The sequence below is a fragment of the Cebus imitator genome, unplaced genomic scaffold, assembly GCF_001604975.1.
Source record: "Cebus imitator isolate Cc_AM_T3 unplaced genomic scaffold, Cebus_imitator-1.0 Scaffold525, whole genome shotgun sequence".
NCBI lineage: Eukaryota > Metazoa > Chordata > Mammalia > Primates > Cebidae > Cebus > Cebus imitator.
In genome coordinates this window covers 1,088,114-1,107,047 of record NW_016107840.1, presented here as the reverse complement: position 1 = coordinate 1,107,047, position 18,934 = coordinate 1,088,114, and positions in this window count along the sequence as shown.

Here is an 18,934-nt window from a genome sequence, read left to right as displayed (position 1 = left end):
AGTCTTTGCCTATGCCTACGTCCTGAATGGTAAGAAATCTTGACACTGCTAACACAACTCAGAATCTCACTCTGCACCACCTCATTTTAAGGTGATATAATGACAATGCTTGGGACAATGAGAAGAATTATGCATCTGTAGAAGAGAAGACATTGCTCATAATCCCCTGTCTGGACAAGACTGCCCAGAAGTAGAAACAGCCCACGGTACTGCATGGCTGGGCATGCAGTTCACATGCAGTCTCCAAAATACTGCTGCATGTGGAAAACGCTGAGTGAGGAGGCTTTCTCAGATGACGTTGTCCAGGCCCCCTCAGTCCCCAGGACAATATGGACAGAGTTCCGTGCATGGGTACTAGAGTGTCTGGGGACATTGTTTGCCAGCCCATTTCATCTCTTGCCCTGTTCTGAAATCTTGTCACTGCTAACACAACTCAGGGTCTCACTCTGCACCAACTTCCCACGGAGCTCTATCTCCCCAGCATCAGCACACACACCGGCATCCTCCCAGCTGTCCAGCACATGAACTCAATTCTGAGTTTACTCACACTTAACAACTTGATTTTTTCTCTTATGCTTTTAAAGCCAGAATTTGGTGTGCAAGGAGTCCTCCAATCCAGTAGATTTGGGATCTGTGGTTGGTTTGGTTTGTTAATCAAAAAATCAGTTAAGCAGAGTACCACAAAAATAATATTTGGGTATGATAAATATTTTATTTTACTTTAAAACATATACATGAATATTTGGTTACTAATCTTGTGACATAAAGCCAAAGCCTTTTCTGAGCTGTGGGTCCCGTAGGAGTCCCATGATGTCTTCCTTGCATAACGCATGTCTAAGCTGCGTCCTCTATATGTTCCGTTGTTAGCTACTTTAAAACAGACTCAGAACTTTAACGCTGTTGCCAAGCTTTCTGATTGTAGAGTTTTAGTGGCTGTTTCCCATTTTAGTTCCCCAATAGGTTACAGCTACTTGGAAACACTGAATTTGGTAGCATTATTTTTTAATGACTATGTTCAACAAGTCTTTCCACAACTTGCAATTTAATTTTTACACGGATTTCTTCTGGATATCTACCCAGAGGAAAGAAGTTGTTATACATAAACGATACTTGCACATGCATGTTTATAGTGGCACAATTCACAATTGCAAAATCATGGAACCAACCCAAATGCTCATCAATCAATGAGTGGATAAAGAAACTGTGTTGTGTGTGTGTGTGTGTGTGTGTGTGTGTGTGTGTGAATACCACTACTCGGCCATAAAAAGGAACGAATTAACAGCATTTGCAGTGGCCTGAATGAGGCTGGAGACTATCATTCTAAGTGAAGTAACTCAGGAATGAAAAACCAAATATCGCATGTTCTCACTGATCTGTGGGAGCTAAGCTATGAGTATGCAAAGGCAAAGAATGATACAATGGACTTTGGGGATTTGGGGGTAAGAGTGGGGGGAGCGAGGGATAAAAGACTACAAATAGGGTGCAATATATACTGCTTGCATAGTGAGTGCACCACAATCTCACAAATCACCACTAAAGAACTTACTCCTGTAACCAAACACCACCTGTACCCCAATAACTTATGAAAAAATAATAAAATAAATAAATAAATAAAATAGCTATAAAATAAAAAATAATTTGCACAGGAATGACAACTTGCTTGTACCCATATCTCTTCAATTTGGACAAATTTACTTAATTTAAATAACTTTGATAACAAGCATAAGGATTATAATGATATGAGGAAAATGAAGACTGACTGCTGACAAGCATACAGCTCACATGAGGAGGGGAGGGGGATCCAGAGTGGCCCAGGGAGCAGGAACTTCACCTGCCTTCTGCATGTGCACAGCAGAGTGGACCGTGTCCAGGAGTCAGGAGAATCAGCTGAGGGGCTGGTTGAGAAAGCTTCAGAATACATGCTGACCATTTTCTTAGAATGAACTCCCCAGCGATCCACCTGACCATCTTCTTCTAATTCTCTATTTATACTTTAGCTGACACACTGTCTCCTCTGCTAAACCTTTCCTGTCTTTATTTCAAGACTGCCCTTCTTAGATAGTTCAATTGCACCTAGAACTTTCTATCAATAATCAAACTTAAAACATCACATTGTAATTATGTTTCCATTATTAATCTTCACTACTAAATTATAATTTCCTTCCATCAGGTCCTGTGCCTTATTTGCCATTATTTCCCCAGAGTCTGGCACAATGTCTTCCTCATTGCAAATATAAATGTTTATGAAAGAACAAACAAACCTAAAATGGTCCAGTCCTACTGGACTAACAGACAAATAAACCCACAAAACCTAGACTAAGCTTTCAAAGCTTGTTCTTCTTAACTGACACCTTTCAGTCAACCTGACCTGCCCAAATGCTGTGTACTCTACTACCAACATGTGCAATGCTGCCTTAAATTTTCACTGGGAGCCTCCTCACTGCTGTCCCAGATCCATGAAGTTTTCTCTTGGCTTTGGCGTCCTGTTTATGCTTCCCAGTTCCTTCCCTTGACCTGGTGTTAGGATCTGAATTCCCTGGGCATCTGGTTTGGATCCACCCGTCAGGCTCTTCCCACATTGGTAAATTTTAGACAGAATACGCTGTTTGGCTCTGCTCCTGGTGATTCAACCCTCCCTGTCTGTGCTTGCCCTCACCAGTGTTGACATTGGGGGAGAACGGTTGTAGATGGGCTGGAGAGTTCTTCAGTGATGCCACACCTGATGATCTCATATAAATGTCCCCAAAGCAAGGACATCCCTTGTGACAACTTCCTAAATTGAGGTTCCTTAATTTTCCAGGGTAGCCCCTCTTAAGTCTTAAACTCAAAGCCAAAGTCTGGACCAAAGTCTTAGAGGACCAAAAACAAGTTTTAAAATTCCCTGGACTATGTCTACTGGAAGGTTGACAAACTTGTTTGCTAAGAGTTGTCTCCTGACCTGTGATTCCACAGTCCTCACTGAGGAATTTCAGGTCTTCTCCATGATAGGTGGACATGGTAGGCAATGTTCACAGTGAACAGACTGATCAGGTCACCATGAGGAAAACGTGATCCAAGTTATGCAGAAATACTCGCTTGTAGCAAATATCAAGGCCTAGAAAATCACATTTCTGTATCATATCAGGTGTTTAAATTTGATCAACCTAGACTGCAACTGAATGCCCCTCAACAGGCCCTTTTCCCCCTAAGAACTCCTGGTTTGTGTGTGTTGCACACTTCTCCATGTCGTCATGTAACCTGGGATTCCAGGACGTGTTACTTTTTGCTTCTTAGATTGGTTGCTTTTGCTTAGATTGTTGGCCTTGGGGCAGTTTTCAATGGCTGTCTTATAATATGACTGGGTAAGAATATCTGGGAAACCTTTTTTATTTTTAATTGGTGATGGTTATGCCAGTAATTCTTGATGAATACACTGAAGCCAGGAGTCCCCTTCTCCTTGCATCATGTTTATGCTTGACGTCAACCAGGAACATGATCTGAGAAGTTTTCCCGGGACCAAGGGAGAAAGAATGTTGCTCCAGGAAGGAATCAAGCCTGGCTAACTCTCCAGGAAGAGAAATGGTGTCTGATCTTGCTGATTCCTGCTTCAAGTATTAAACTCTCAAATCAGAATGTATGTGTGTATGCAGGTACAACACACAAACACACACACACATACACACACACACCACTGACAACAGTAACAACCTCCACGAGGGGAAGCCATGCATCCATAAGCACAACTGAAAGATTTCTGAACCTCAGGCCAGAGAGCCACATGATTGTCTAGTCAATCATTGTCTCTCTTGCGCTCCCAAGACTGAGCTGTGGGAAAAACTAAGGCATGACATGGCATCTATGGGCCCAGCCCAGCCTTGTTGCAGCAGTCACGGCTCCACACATGCAACAAACTACAGAGAGAGCTAAGACCTCGGGAGGAACGGGCAGTCTTGAGGGACAGAGAACTTGGAGCAAGAGAGGGATTGGAGTAGAGCTGGAAGACGGTGAGGGCCTCTCCTGCAGGAGCTGCTGAGCCAGCCAACATCTCCCAAACGCCTCCCAGCACCTAGTCAGCACCTCCCAAACTCATCTCATCATGGGATTAAACTACGGTGTTCGGATAAAACACTAATTAAGGGTTAAGAAGATAGAGTACATTCTTGCCTCAAAATAAGAAAAATCAAAATTTTATTATTTTGGAATTTGTAATCCAAAAATAGCATCAATAAAAAAATATTTTTTTACAACGTATGTTTTGGTTGTTTATAGTTAGTATAACATTCCCTCATTCTAGCTTTGAATCTTCCTTTCTCCATCCTGAGAAGCAGTGCATGCTTAGATCGGAGCCGCTCTTCATCAGAAGTTCAAAGAACTGGTCACCAGCTGGATTGAAGGACATGGCACTGTCCCCTCTTCTCCCTCCATGGTACTGGAGCCCGGTCTCACTGCCCAGCTGAGAGACAAGCTCCTACATGGGTACTCCTGGGCCTCCAGAGGGCACCCTATGCAGACTCACTCCCAGCCCTGGCTCATTCCTCAGTTCTCCTTGAAGACCAACATCAGCAAGTCCTAGCTCAGCCTCTCCCCGGGGCTTGCCCTATTGAAATGCTCCCCTGGGCACTCACCTGAGGCCACAGGTGCCAGGAGGGGACAGCAGCAAAGACAGTGGAGTCCCTCCTGGGCTTCAGCTGTCTGTTTCTTAAAGTAGCTTAAATTACACACACTTCACAGTCCAAGAATTAATTTTTTCAATTAAAAAATATTTTTAGAGAGTTGTAGGGTCACATGCAACAGTAAGAAATAACACAGAGATTCTCTAGTTTCCCCCAGTGGTAACATCTTACATAAGAATAGTTGTCATAACCAGAAATTAACATTGATCCAACCAGAGACTCTATTTAGATTTCACCAGTTTCACGCTTGTGTGTGTGTGTGTGTGTGTGCGTGTGTGTGTGTGGTTCCATGCAGTAGTTTTATCACATGTCCAGTCATGCGACTTCACAGTCAAGATACAGAGCATTTCCATCACCAGGAGGGTTCCTGGTGTTACCTTTCTAATTGGTCTCTTCTTAGCCAGGTCTGTGCAGGTGATACCTGAGAGGCACTGAGTATGACTGCATCATGGCCAATGGTGTCAGTATGTGGTCTGTACCCAATGTTTGTGTCCCCCAACTTCAGATGTTAAAATCCTAATGCCCAACGTGATGGTATTTGGTGGTGGGGCCATTAGGAAATGATTAGATCAAGAGGGAAGAGTCCTCATGAATGAGATTAGTGCCCTTATAAAAGGGACCCCAGGGGACTTGGTCACATCTTCCACCATGTGGGGACACAGCAAGAAGGCACCAGCTATGAACCAGGGAGCAGGTCCTCAACAGACACCAAACTGCTGGTGTCTTAGTCTTGGACTTTCCAATCTCCAGAACAGTAAAAAATAAGTATTTGCTGTCTAAGCCTCACAGGCTATGATAGTTTTGTTACGGCAGCCTGCACTGAGACAGCATATGCTGTTTCCTCTCCTCTCCTCTCCTTGCAGGGGATCTTTGGAATGAGGCATGGGGACCAAATCGTCACTCTGCCCTTCAACATCAACCAACAAAGAGAGTGCAGATGAGAGGAAAACAGCTTTGTCAAGAGGTCCTCCCCATCATGGAGATGGAAAGTCACATAACTTCCTAGACTGTTTTCACACCGTTGAAATGAGGTCATGCCTGCCAGAGAACACAGGGCACCTGGGGCCCAGGGAGAGGTTCTCTCTGCAGATGGCCTTTGAAACTTGGCCCATTCCATTCACAGGATGGCTCCAGGATTCAGGGAACATGTGACCCCAGATTCACAGATCACCTGGTGTCAGCCGTGTGTAAAACAGAAAGACCAGTCCAGCAGTCACTCACGCCTCAGGGCAGATGGCTTCCTGTGTGTGAACTTTCACTTTGACCCAAGGCTTCCCCAGCTGGCCTGGAGTCCCCACAGACCTGGGAGATTGACACATGGTGCCATGTGGCCATAGAACCTCCTCCCTGGATACAGTACTTCTCAGTGTGAATCTGGGAGAGCTGTTCCTGGAGCCCCCGGCCCACGAGGCTCAGATCCTTGATGCACAGCCTGCTCCTAAGCCTCATGGACTTGGACTCCCTGTGATTCCCACACGGTGACCTCATCAGCTTATCTCAGGCTGGAAAACATGCCAGCACTGCTCTTGACTTTACAAGTGTTGGCAAGGTGTCAGACACTTGGTTTTCACAAATGTCTTTGTCTCCTTAAATTCCAGGGGAGGTGCCAAAAAGTGGCATCCTATCCACAGCCCAGGACTTGGAGGAGGTTATGTCTCACACTTGCCAACTCAGGTGTATGAAGAACTGAGGTAGTGTTCTAAGCTGTTTGTGTGTATTCTCTCAATCCTCACAGAATCCCAGTCAGGTAGGCGCCATCATCTCCACGTTTTGCTAATGTGGAAACTAAGGAGCAGAGAGGTTAAGTAAATTGTCCCAAGCTACACAGCTAATTGAGGGAGCTTGAGGCTGTCCCAAATGACAATGATGGCTCCCCATTGCTTCAACTTGGTATTCAAAACTATGTCTACCATACAGACTTTTTCTCTTTCTTTCACTGACAACGTCCTCCTAGTTATTGAGTTAGAATTTTGAGAGAAAAATAAATAAGATAGAGGATTTTATCACCCTTTCACTGCATGTCTTTTTCATTCTCCAACTCAGAGTGGAGGCATGGGGGGCAGCTCAGGGTCGGGTGGGGCAGAGGTGTCACTTCCAGTGGGAATTCACGGGAGATTCCCAGTTAGCAGCTCCATTGCTCCCCAAATGTGCCTATTTGGTCCAGAAGAGCAGACAGTATCCTCACGGGAGTTTCTCACCTCCTGATTGAAAGCCCTGGCCTGAACTCTCCTGCCTGTGCCCTGTAGACCCAGGCTGAGCCCTGAGATGGAGATGAGCTGAGCTCCTCTGTGGGCAGTCACAGCCCATCCCCATAGGTACAGAGGAGACCCAGTGGGGAGAGCTCTCACCCTGCCGCCACCACCAAACTCGGGCAGCTGGGTGCTGAGGGCAAGCTGACCAGGGAACCCGCACATCCTAACAGCAACGGACACACTTGGTTGGGTTTCACACCAAGAGCTCCTGAGTGCTGGGCAGGCTGAATGGAGCAGAGATGCTTCAACAGCCTAGGCTAGAAGTAGGCCTGACAGGGTAGAAAGAGGCTCAAGGGGTGGGATTTGGGACTCCCCAGCCAGGCCCAGGGTGTCTGTGTACAGTGAGAGGAATTGTTTCCGCTGCAAGATACAGGCTGGGCTCAGAGAACCAAATGAAGATGGGAAGGGGTGGGGAGCAGTAGGTGGCTAAAAGCCAGGACTTGGGTCTCTTCCAGAGCTTCTGTGGGTCTGTCTCCCTCTCTCTTGATGCAGGGGGCTGACCCCTATTCCATAGCAATGATGAGGGAGGGACTAATCAAAGTGTGTGTGCCTTGGAGACCCATCTTCTCACCAAGCGTTGGGGCCATGGTCTCCCCTACATCCTTCCCACTCCCACGTGTGTCCTGGGGTCAGGCGAACAATGGGTAGAGAAGCCTAGTGAGCTGGAGAACCCTGATCTTGGAGTTGTCCCTGCAGTCCCATGAGAGGCCTTGACTCAGAGCTGCACACCTGCACGGGCTGAAGGAACAGGACCCCGGGGCTGCAGGGAGCAGGCGACCTCAGAACCCTCTTCACTGAAGCACTGGAGCCTGGGCGGGTTTCCATCAGCCAAGTCAAGTAATTGAGCTCAGATTAGATTAAATCCAGACACATCCCGTGTTTAGTGCCAATTACTCACAGCCAGCAGGGGCGGACGAGGGGTCTGGACTGTGTCATGTCGTGCCTTCTTGGAGGCTGACTGCTCCCTCCAGCTCAAGGTGAACTGACCCAAAATAACAACAGTTGTGTCCCTGGCTGTGTTTCACCTCCACCTGGCACTTTGCTTGAATCTGCGGCTGCTTAGGCAGACAGCTTCTCTGCTCCCTGTTTATAATGGGGATTGGAGGCTTGGATCCAGTGGTGATCTCGGCGTAACTGGGAGTGTGACAAGACCCAGAGTGGAGCTCTGCTGTGATGATAGAGAGGGGAAGAAATCACCTTTGCTGGGATTTCTCTTCTCATGTTTCAATGCACCATTTTCCCATGCTTATTAATTACTCTCTAAGTGAATAAAAACTGTGTATTCATTATTTATTGCTGTGCAACAAGTTGCCTGAAAAAAATAGCATATTCAAACAGAAAAAAAATGATTATCTCACACAGGCTTTGTGGGGCAGGAATCTGGAAACAGCTCATTTGGGTGGTTGTGGCTCTGGTCTCTCAAGAGATTGCAGTGAGGATGTCGGCTGGGGCTGCATCATCTGCAGGCTCAACTGGGGCTGGAGGACCTGATCTCAGGATGGTTCCCCTCATGACTGTTGCCTGGAGGCTTTGGGTTCCAGTTAACTGCTAATAAGAGACCTCATTCCATCCGTGTGGACTTCTCTACAGGGCTGCTTGAGTGTCCTCACTTTATGGCAACTGGCTTTCTCCAGAGCAGAAGACCCTGATGACTTCTGAAATGGTTCCCTACATTCGGTCCCCTGAAGTACACATCCTTGCAATTCCCTCCCCTTGAGTTCGAGCTGGACTTACACAAATGGTGAGATCTGAGTCCTGTAGTTATGTTACATTATACAGCGGAAGGAATATCACAATCAAGATCCTCGATCAATAGATTTGGGTTAATCAGAAAGGAGATTATCCTGGGTGGGGCTGCTCCAGTAAGGGGATCCTTTAAAATGGATCAGAGGGATTTGAAGCCAGGGATGATCCTGCTGGCCTTGAAGAAGGAAAGCATCATATTTTGGAGGGGTCCAGGTGCCAAGGACCCAAGAGAAGCCTCTAGGAGCTGAGAGTGTTTCTAACCCCTGTTGAGCTTGGTAGAGAGGGCTCCAGACCTCAGCTAAGATCTCAGTCCTGGACAGCCCTTGATTTCAGCTTTGTAGGACCCTGAGCAGAAGACCACCTATACTGCGCCTGTGACCTAGAGAACTGTGAAATGATACATTTGCAAAGTTTAGAATAATTTCCTGGTAATTCATCATGCAGCAACAGAAAATGAATACCCTCATTCCCTGAAGCTGCACCCCATCACTTCTGCCTTTTCTCTGTTTGTCAGAAGTTAGTCACTAAGGCCACCCACACATCGGGGGGTGGGGGGCGTCTGTTTGTTGAAGAGACTGTTCAAGAACCTGTGGGCTTCTTTTAAACCAGCACAGTCTGGGCAGTGCATGTAATGGGATCATGTTGATACATACAATGTGGAGATGAAGAATGGCTAATCCTTCTAACGCCCAGAGTGAATTTGCACAGCATGATAATGGGCTTAGGTAAGGTGAGTGATCATTTTCTTTTAGGAAGTGACAATCCCAGCTACAATGTGGTAGGCTGGTGCTTTTTTTCCCCTTTTGATGCTCCCTTGCAAGCAATCTACCGAGTAATTGTGTAGACACAGGAGGAGGATGGAACATTACTGCCTTTAATTTGAAAGTTGTGATATATTAATCATCCCCAGTCTGAGTCTTGCAGGAGTGCTAAATTTGGGACATGTTAGATAGCATCTTCCAGATGGGGTCGGGTAGGAGGACATGGGTGGAGTTCAGATGACAACCCACAGGCAAATCTTTTGGGACACTTTTAATGAGAAAAGTTCACTGTCACCAAAGCTACATTCCACTTCTGAGCCGTAAAACAACTCTTGGCTTTTGGCTCTTGGATTAACCAGTCTTCAACATTTGCCATTATGTCAGCCTTTAAAGCAACTGGGAGTTTTCTGGCTCTGATTGGACCATTAGAGATCATCCGGTAAAAGCATAAATGCTGCCTCCAAATTTCTTTAATTCCCACAAAATTTTCTCCTACATGGCTACTTAGATGAAATGAAGACGCCTTTATGTCCCATTATTCAAGCTCCGCCTTTTGTGTTCCTGAGGACTGTGGTCTGGGTGGTGATGGTGGCTCAGAGAACCATCACTGTTATAAACAGAAGAAGGCCACATGCCTGTGACTTTATCTTCCCAAGAAGGAGAGAAGAAGAGAAAAAACAAACTGGATAATTTAAGAACATGTCAGCAATTTGGCAAAAGTTAGAGAAGTGAAAGAGCCATATGAGTTCATAAATAAGCCACAGATCCCAGCTGGATTTGGTAAAAATTCCCAAAGGATTTTTACTGACACCAGTCAGGTTGGTTTCATTTCATCTTAGCTCTGGCTGGCAGCCTACATGGAGTGGGATGGATGGGGGCACAAGCTCACACAGGTTGTGGTGGGGCCGGGTGGGGTTAGAAAGGAGTCCAATCCCAGAAGGCCTCCGAGCCAGAGATGAAGTCAGAAGGAGCCAGGCCACTTCTTGGGCTGCCTGGACTGAATTTCCCATGGAGTCTATTAATGTGGTTGCATTTTCACAATGATGATGGTGAGGGTAGCAAGTTTGATGGCCAAACATCCCAAGAGAAGAGGGCTTGGGGACAGGGAGTGCACTTGGAGCCCACCCAAGGCCTTTTTTTTTTTCTTTTTAAGACAGAGTCTTGCTCTGTCTTCCAGGCTGGAATGCAGTGGCATAATCTCAGCTCACTGCAACCTCCGCCTCCCAGGTTCAGGTAATTCCCATGCTTCAGCCTCCCAAGTAGCTGGGACTACAGGTGCATGCCACCACACCTGGCTAATTTATATTTTTATTATAGTAGAGATGGCTTTTGCCATGTTGGCTAGGCTGGTCTTAAACTCCTGACCTCAGGTGACCTGCCTGCCTCAGTCTCTCAAAGTGCCACCCAGGGTCTTAAACACCTGTGATCCCTCAATCTGAGTCCAGAGGGAGCAGCTCCTCCTCGGCGCACTGACCCTTAGATCTGGGTGTGGATGGAGAGCTGATGCCCCCACAATAGCCTGCTCTGTCCTCTTCTTCTGCAGGTCGTGGTGTCTGTGTACTAGCACAGGAAAGAAATCATCTTGCATCACAGGCCATCTGTCTTCTGTTGGAGGCAAGTGTTTCACCTTCTGCACAGAGTCTCCCAATTTTTGCCACTTTCTCAGACTGGGGAGAAGAAGAAAGGATTTTCCCTGAATCCCTGGAACTTCCTGAACTGAGGTAGGAAACCAACTGGGAGCTGAGACTTGACCCAGACTGCTCCATGGACAGCAGGTGTCAGGAGGAGGCAGCCTGTCTGCAGCTGTCCTCTCCTGGGCCTTGCTATGAATCCTCACCCAGAGGTGTTGTGCTGAGTTAAGGTAGAATGTGCACGTATTTTATCACTTAATCCTCACAACAATCCTAAAAGGTAGTGTTTATTCTTGTCTTCTTTACAGGTTAAAAAGCTAAGCAGCAAGTTGTCTTGTCCAAGGACAGAGGCCTACCTAGTAAGTGGTTGAACCAGGACTCAAGCCCATGCCTTTCACTCTCACACTCTGGCACCCTCATATACACACACTCCTCAAAACAGTACTCTAGATCTTTGGCTGGAGGAATCTACAGGGACAAACCCAGCAAATAGATCTTGAATTGGCCCAACAGGCACACACTGGGGTCAGAGCTGCATGGAGGAATTCAGTCTAGGTGACTCAGCACCTGGCAAAGAGAAACATAACTTATCTGGGCATCCACTCACTTACTGTTGAACTTGTATGTTTCAGGGCAATTGTTTGTGTGGGTTGTATTTCTGACACTCCTCCAGTACCCAGTATCTGACATCTGTCCTCAGTTACATCAAAGGGTAAAGTGGGGTAAATGTAACCCCCCAAATTTATATTTGCATCTAAACCCCAAGACCTGTGAATATTACCTTATATAGCAAAAGATATAATTAAGGACCTTGAGAGGAGGAGGATATCCTGGGTCATCCAGGGCCCTAGATGCCATGTATCCTATAAGAGAGAAGCCAAGGGAGTTTTGATCTAGACTTGCACAGAGGACAAAGCCCTGTGAAGATGGAGCAGGCCTTGGAGAGATGTGGCCACAGCCCAGGAATGCATGGCAGCTGTCAGAAGCTGGAAGAAGCCAGGGAGTCCTTTCCTTAGAGACTTAGGCAAGAGCACAGCTAGGTTGGCACCTTGACTTCAGACTTGTAAGCTCCAGGCCTGTGAGATGATAAACTCCTGATAAAGCTGCTGGGTTTGTGGCCATTTGTTATAGCAGCTGCAGGAACTAATGCAGTGGGGTAAAACCCCTTCCCACCATGGCCTGTTCTGTCTGCACTTAACCTGGCCTAGAAAGGGCATGGGCTGATGACTTCCTGATTGCACCTGCATGAATCAGTGAATGAGAAAATCAAGAAGTAGTCACCCAGGCCAGCTCTGAAGGCCAGCCCCAGCCCAGTGTCACAACAGCTTACCCAGACAGTTGCAGAGCCTTCCTAGAGATGCTACACAGGGCCCAACACCCAGGGCCTGGAAATCAAGACACCAGGTTTCAGGCCTGGGAGGAGACCAAAACATAGGATCCTTGAAAACATAGTGTTGTGCAATTCTGATTTTAAATTAACATTCCATCTGCTACTATGGGAAAAGCATTTCATTCCTTGTACTGCCTACATAGCATCTCATTGTGGGGTGCCTTTAGAAAGAGGAAAGAGAAAGATTGTCCCTGGACAATACAGTGAGACCCCATCTCTACCAAATAAGTTTAAAAATAGCTGAGTATGTTGATGCACACCCTGTCCTAACTATTCAGAAGGCTGAGACAAGAAGATTGCTTGAGCCCAGAAGTTTGAAGCTGCAGTGAGCTTTGTTCCTGCTACTGCACTACAGTCTGAGTGACAGTAAGATCCTGTCTCAAAAAAATGAATAAATAGGAAGGGGTGGCTGTGGGTGCAGCTTCAGCAGACTTAAATGTTCCTGCCTGCCGACTCTGAAGAGAGCAGTGAATCTCCAAGCACAGTGCTCAAACTCTGCTAAGGGGCACACTGCCTTCTCAATTAGGTCCCTGACTCCCATACCTCCTGACTGGGAGACACCTCCCAGCAGGGGTCGACAGACACTTGATATAGGAGATCTCCAGCTGGCATCTAGTGGGTGCCCCTCTGGGACAAAGCTTCTAGAGGAAGGAACAGGCAGCAACCTTTGCTGTTTTTCAGCCTCCACTGGTGATACCCAGGAAAACAGGGTCTGGAGTGTACCTCCAGCAAACTCCAGGAGGCCTGCAGCTGAGGGGCTTGTTAGAAGGAAAACTAACAAACAGAAAGGAATAGCATCAACATCAACAAATAGGGCATCCACACAAAAACCTCAACCATAGGTGACCCACATCAAAGACCAAAGGTAGATAAATCCAGAAAGATGAGGGAAAACCAGAGCAAAAAGCTGAAAATTCCAAAACCCAGAACACCTCTTCTCCTTCAAAGGATCACAACTCCTCACCAGCAAGGGAATAAAACTGGATGGAGAATGAATTTGATGAATTGGCAGAAGTAGGCTTCAGAAGGTGGGTAATAACAAACTCCTCTGAGCTAAAGGATCATGTTCTAACCCAATGCAAGGAGGCTAAGAACTTTGAAAAAAAGATTAGAGGAATTGCTAACCAGAATAACCAGTTTAGAAAAGAACACAAATGACCTGATGGAGCTGAAAAATACAGCACAAGAGCTTCTTGAAGAATATACAAGTATCAATAGCCAAATTAATCAAGTGGAAGTAAGGATATCAGAGATTGAAGATCAACTTAATGAAATAAAATGTGAAGACAAGATTAGAGAAAAAATAACCAAAAGGAACAAACAACCTCTGAGAAATATAAAACTATGTGAAGCGATCAAACCTACATTTGATTGGTGTACCTGAAAGTGACCGGGAGAATGAAACAAAGTTGGAAAACAATCTTCAGTATATTGTCCAGGAGAACTTCCCCAGCACAGCAAGACAGGCCAACTTTGAATTCAGGAAATACAGAGAACACCACAAACATACTCCTCTAGAAAAGCGACCCCAAGACACACAATTGTCAGATTCACCAAGGTTGAAATGAAGACGAGAATGTTAAGGGCAGCCAGAGAGAAAGGTCAGGTTATCCGCAAAGGGAAGCCCATCAGACAAACAGCAGATCTCTCTGAAGAAACCCTATAAGCCAGAAGAGAGTGGGGGCCAATATTCAACATTCTTAAAGGGAAGAATTTTCAACCCAGAATTTCATATCCAGCCAAATTAAGCTTCATAAGTGAAGGAGAAATAAATTCCATTACAAACAAGCAAATGTTGAGAGATTTTGTCACCACCAGGCCTGTCCTACAAGAGCTCCTGAAAGAACCACTAAATATAGAAAGGAAAAACCAGTACCAGCCACTTCAAAAACATACCAAATTGTAAAGATCATCAAAATTATGAAGAAACGGCATCAACTAATGGGCAAAATAACCAAATAGAATCATGATGACTGGAACAGATTAACAATATTAATCTTAAATGTAAATGGGTTAAATGCCCCAATTAAAAGATACAGACAGGCAAATTGGATAAAGAGTCAAGGCCCATTGGTGTGCTGTATTCAGGAGCACACCATCTTATATGCAAAGACACACATAGGCTCAAAATAAAGGGATGGGGAAATATTCACCAAACAAATGGAAAACAAGAAAAAGCAGGGTTTACATCCTAGTCTCTGATAAAACAGACTTTAAACGAACAAAGAACAAAAAAGACAAAGAAGGACATTACATAATGGTAAAGAGATCAATGCAATGAGAAGAGCTAACTATTCTAAACATATATGCACCCAACACAGGAGCACCCAGATTCATAAAGCAAGTTTTTTATAGACCTACAAAGAGACTTAGACTCCCATACAATAATAGTGGGGGACCTCACACCCCACTGTCAGTATTAGATAGATCAATGAGACAGAAGATTAATAAGGATATTCAGTACTTGAACTCAGCTCTAGACCAAGTAGATCTAATAGACATTTACAGAACTCTCCACCCCAAATCAACAGAATATATATTCTTCTTAGCACCACAATGCACTCATTCTAGAATTGACCACATAATTGGAAGTAAAATGCTCCTCAGAAAATGCAAAAGAACAGAAATCATAACAAATAGTCTCTCAGACCACAGTGCAATCAAATTGGAAGCCAAGATTAAGAAACTCACTCAAAACTGCACAACTACATGGAAACTGAGCAACCTGTTCCTGAATGACTACTGGATAAATAACAAAATTAAGGCAGAAACGAAGAAGTTCTTTGAAGCCAATGAGAACAAAGAGACAACATACCAGAATCTCTAGGACACAGCTAAAGCAGTGTTTAGAGGGAAATTTATAGCACTAAATGCCCACAGGAGAAAGCAGGAAAGATCTAAAACCAACACCCTAATGTCACAATTAAAAGAACTGGAGAAGCAAGAGGAAACAAATTCAAAAGCTAGCAGAAGACAAGAATTAACTAAGATCAGAGCACAACTGAAGGAGATACAGACACAAAAAAACCCTTCAAAAAAATCTATGAACCCAGGAGCTGGTTTTTGGAAACGATTAACAAAATAGAGAGACCACTAGCTAGACTAACAAAGAAGAAGAGAGAGAAGGATCAAATAGACATAATAAAAAATGATTAAGGAGAGATTACCACTGATCCCACAGAAATACAAACTACTGTCAGATAATACTATCAATACCTATATGCAAATAAACTAGAAATCTAGAAGAAATGGATAAATTCCTGGACACATATACCCCCCAAGATGAAACCAGGAAAAATTCGAATCCCTGAATAGACCAATAATAAGTTCTGAAATTGAGGCAGTAAGTAATTTTGAGCCTACCAACAAAAAGAGCCCAGGAGCAGATGGATTCACAGCTGAATTCTACCAGAGGTACAAAGAGGAGCTGGTACCATTACTTCTGAAACTATTCCAAACAATAGAAAAAAAGTAACCCCTCCCTAACTCATTTTATGAGGCCAGCATCATTTTGATACCAAAACCTGGCAGAGACCCAATAACAACAACAACAACAAAAATTCAGGCCAATATCCCTGATGAACATCGATGTGAAAATCCTCAATAAAATACTGGCAAACTGAATCCAGCAGCATATCAAAAAGCTTGCCCACCACTATCAAGTAGGCTTCATCCCTAGGATGCAAGGCTGCTTCAACATACACAAATCGATAAACATAATCCATCACATAAACAGAACCAATGACAAAAACCACAAGATTATCTCTATAGTTGCAGAAAAGCCCTTTGATAAAATTCAACACCCCTTCATGCTAGAAACTCTTGATAAACTAGGTATTATGGAACATATCTCTAATAAGAGCTATTTATGACAAACCCACAGCCAATATCATACTGAATGGGTAAAAGCTGGAAGCATTCCCTTTGAAAACCAGCACAAGACAAGGATGCCCTCTCTCACCACTCCTATTCAACATAGTATTGGAAGTTCTGGCCAAGGAAATCAGGCAAGAGAAAGAAAAAAAGGGCATTCGAATAGGAAGAGAGGAAGTCAAATTGTATATGGACCAATGGAACAGAACAGAGGCCTCAGAAATAACCCCATACATCTACAACCATCTGATCTTTGATGAACCCGACAAAAATAAGCAATGGGAAAAAAATTCCCTATTTAATAAATGGTGTTGGCCAGGCGCGGTGGCTCACGCCTGTAATCCCAGCACTTTGGGAGGCCTAGGCGGGTGGATCAGGAGGTCAAGAGATCGAGACCATCCTGGTCAGCATGGTAAAACCCCATCTCTACTAAAAATACAACAATTCAGCTGGGCATGGTGGTGCATGCCTGTAATCCCAGCTACTCAGGAGGCTGAGGCAGGAGAATTGCCTGAACCCAGGAGGCGGAGGTTGCAGTGAACCGAGATCGCGCCATTGCACTCCAGCCTGGGTAATAAAAGCGAAACTCCGTCTCAAAAATAAATAAATAAATAAATGGTGTTGAGAAAACTGTCTAGCCATATGCAGAAAACTTAAACTGGACTCCTTCCTTAAACGTTTTATAGAAATTAACTCAAGATGGATTAAAGACTTTAATATAAGGCCTAGCCCCATTAAAACCCTAGAAGAAAACCTCAGCAACACTATTCAGGACATAGGCATAGACAAAGACTTCATGACTAAGACGCCAAAAGCAATTGCAACAAAAGCAAAAATTGACAAATAGGATCTAATTAAGCTAAAGAGCTTCTGCACAGTAAAAGAAAGTATATTGGAGCGAACAGGCAACTTACTGAATGGAAGAAAAATTTTGCAATCTATTCATCTGACAAAGGGCTAATATCCAGAATCTACAAGGAACTTAAATGAATTTACTAGAAAAAAACCAACCCCATTAAAAAGTGGGTGAAGGATATGAACAGACACTTTTCAAAAGAAGGCATTTATGTGGCCAACAAACATATGAAAAAATGCTCATCATCACTGGTCATTAGAGAAATGCAAATCAAAACCACAATGAGATACCATCTTATGTCAGTTAGAATGGTGATCATTAAAAAGTCAGGAAGCAGTAGGCACTGGAGAGGATGTGGAGAAACAGGAATGCTTTTACACTGTTGGGAGTGTAAATTAGTTCAACCATTGTGGAAGACAGTGTGGCAATTCTGCAAGGACCTAGAGCCAGAAATACCATTTGATTCAGCAGTTCCATTGCTGGGTATGTACCCAAAGGATTATAAATCACTCTACTATAAAGACACATGCACATGTATGTTTATTGCAGCACTGTTCACAATAGCAAAGAGTTGGAGCCAACCTAAATGCCCAACAATAATAGACCGGATAAAGTAAATGTAGCACATATACACCATGGAATTCTATGCAGCCATAAAAAAGGATGAGTTCATGTCCTTTGCAGGGACACGGATGAAGCTGGAAACCATCATTCTCAGCAAACTAACACAGAAACAGAAAACCAAATACCACATGTTCTCACTCATAAGTGAGAGTTGAACAATGAAAACACATGGACATAGGGAGGGGAATAACCCACACTGGGGCCTTTTGGGGGCTGGGGGCTAGGGGAGGGATAGCATTAGGAAAAATACCTAATGTAGATGATGGGTTGATGGGTGCAGCAAACCACCATGGCATGTGTATACCTATGTAACAAACTTGCATGTTCTGCACATGTATCCCAGAACTTAAAGTATAATCAAAAATAAATAAATAAATAAATACGTTTTTGTTAAGGATGGAATTCAAAGCTCGTGTTTAAATACAAAAATTGGCTTTAAAATCTCTTACTGTTGGCTTTTTGTCAAGCAGAGAGTATATCTCATGAAATTGTAGAGAATATATTTTACCTGAAGAAACACTGATTTAATCAATGTGACATGTAACTGAAAACACGGGCATGTAAGGAGCCAAAGCCTCAGCCCACACATAAATTAGCAGTTACGCAGGAGGATATCTGGTGATGTGTCTAAGTAAGACTGGCAGGAAAGGGCCACGGAGGAATTCACAGGGAAAAGAAATGACTAGGAAGAGAGTGTGAAATAACCCTTACACCTCGGGTCTGTGTGTGCCTGCACATGGAGCCAAAAGGGAGTGAGAGGCCTGGGTCCTAGTGCAAGGATCGAATGTGAGTTCAGGTGTCCCTGCAGTCTGGTGGGGTGGTGCCTGCAGCAGAAGCCTGCAATGGCAGAGGCTGGGCTGAGAGCCGGATCCTGCACATTGCTGGGGAAGGTAGAAGGGTAAAGATTCTACAGGAGGCAGGGGCCCGGAGACCATATTCTCCACTGGCTGGACTCTGCAGGCTCTGCCACCACTACACCACAAGGGCCTGCACCTGGGCCTGCCAGAACGCCATAGGTTCCCCCATGGAGGAGGAAGCCTCTGCTGCTCCCAGGCTCTGGGGATGCTCAGGGCTGCTGCTATGACAGGGCTTTGGCCACCTCCTGTTCCCCTCTGTGAAAAAGCTCTGGTTATGGCTCCAGTCCCTGTA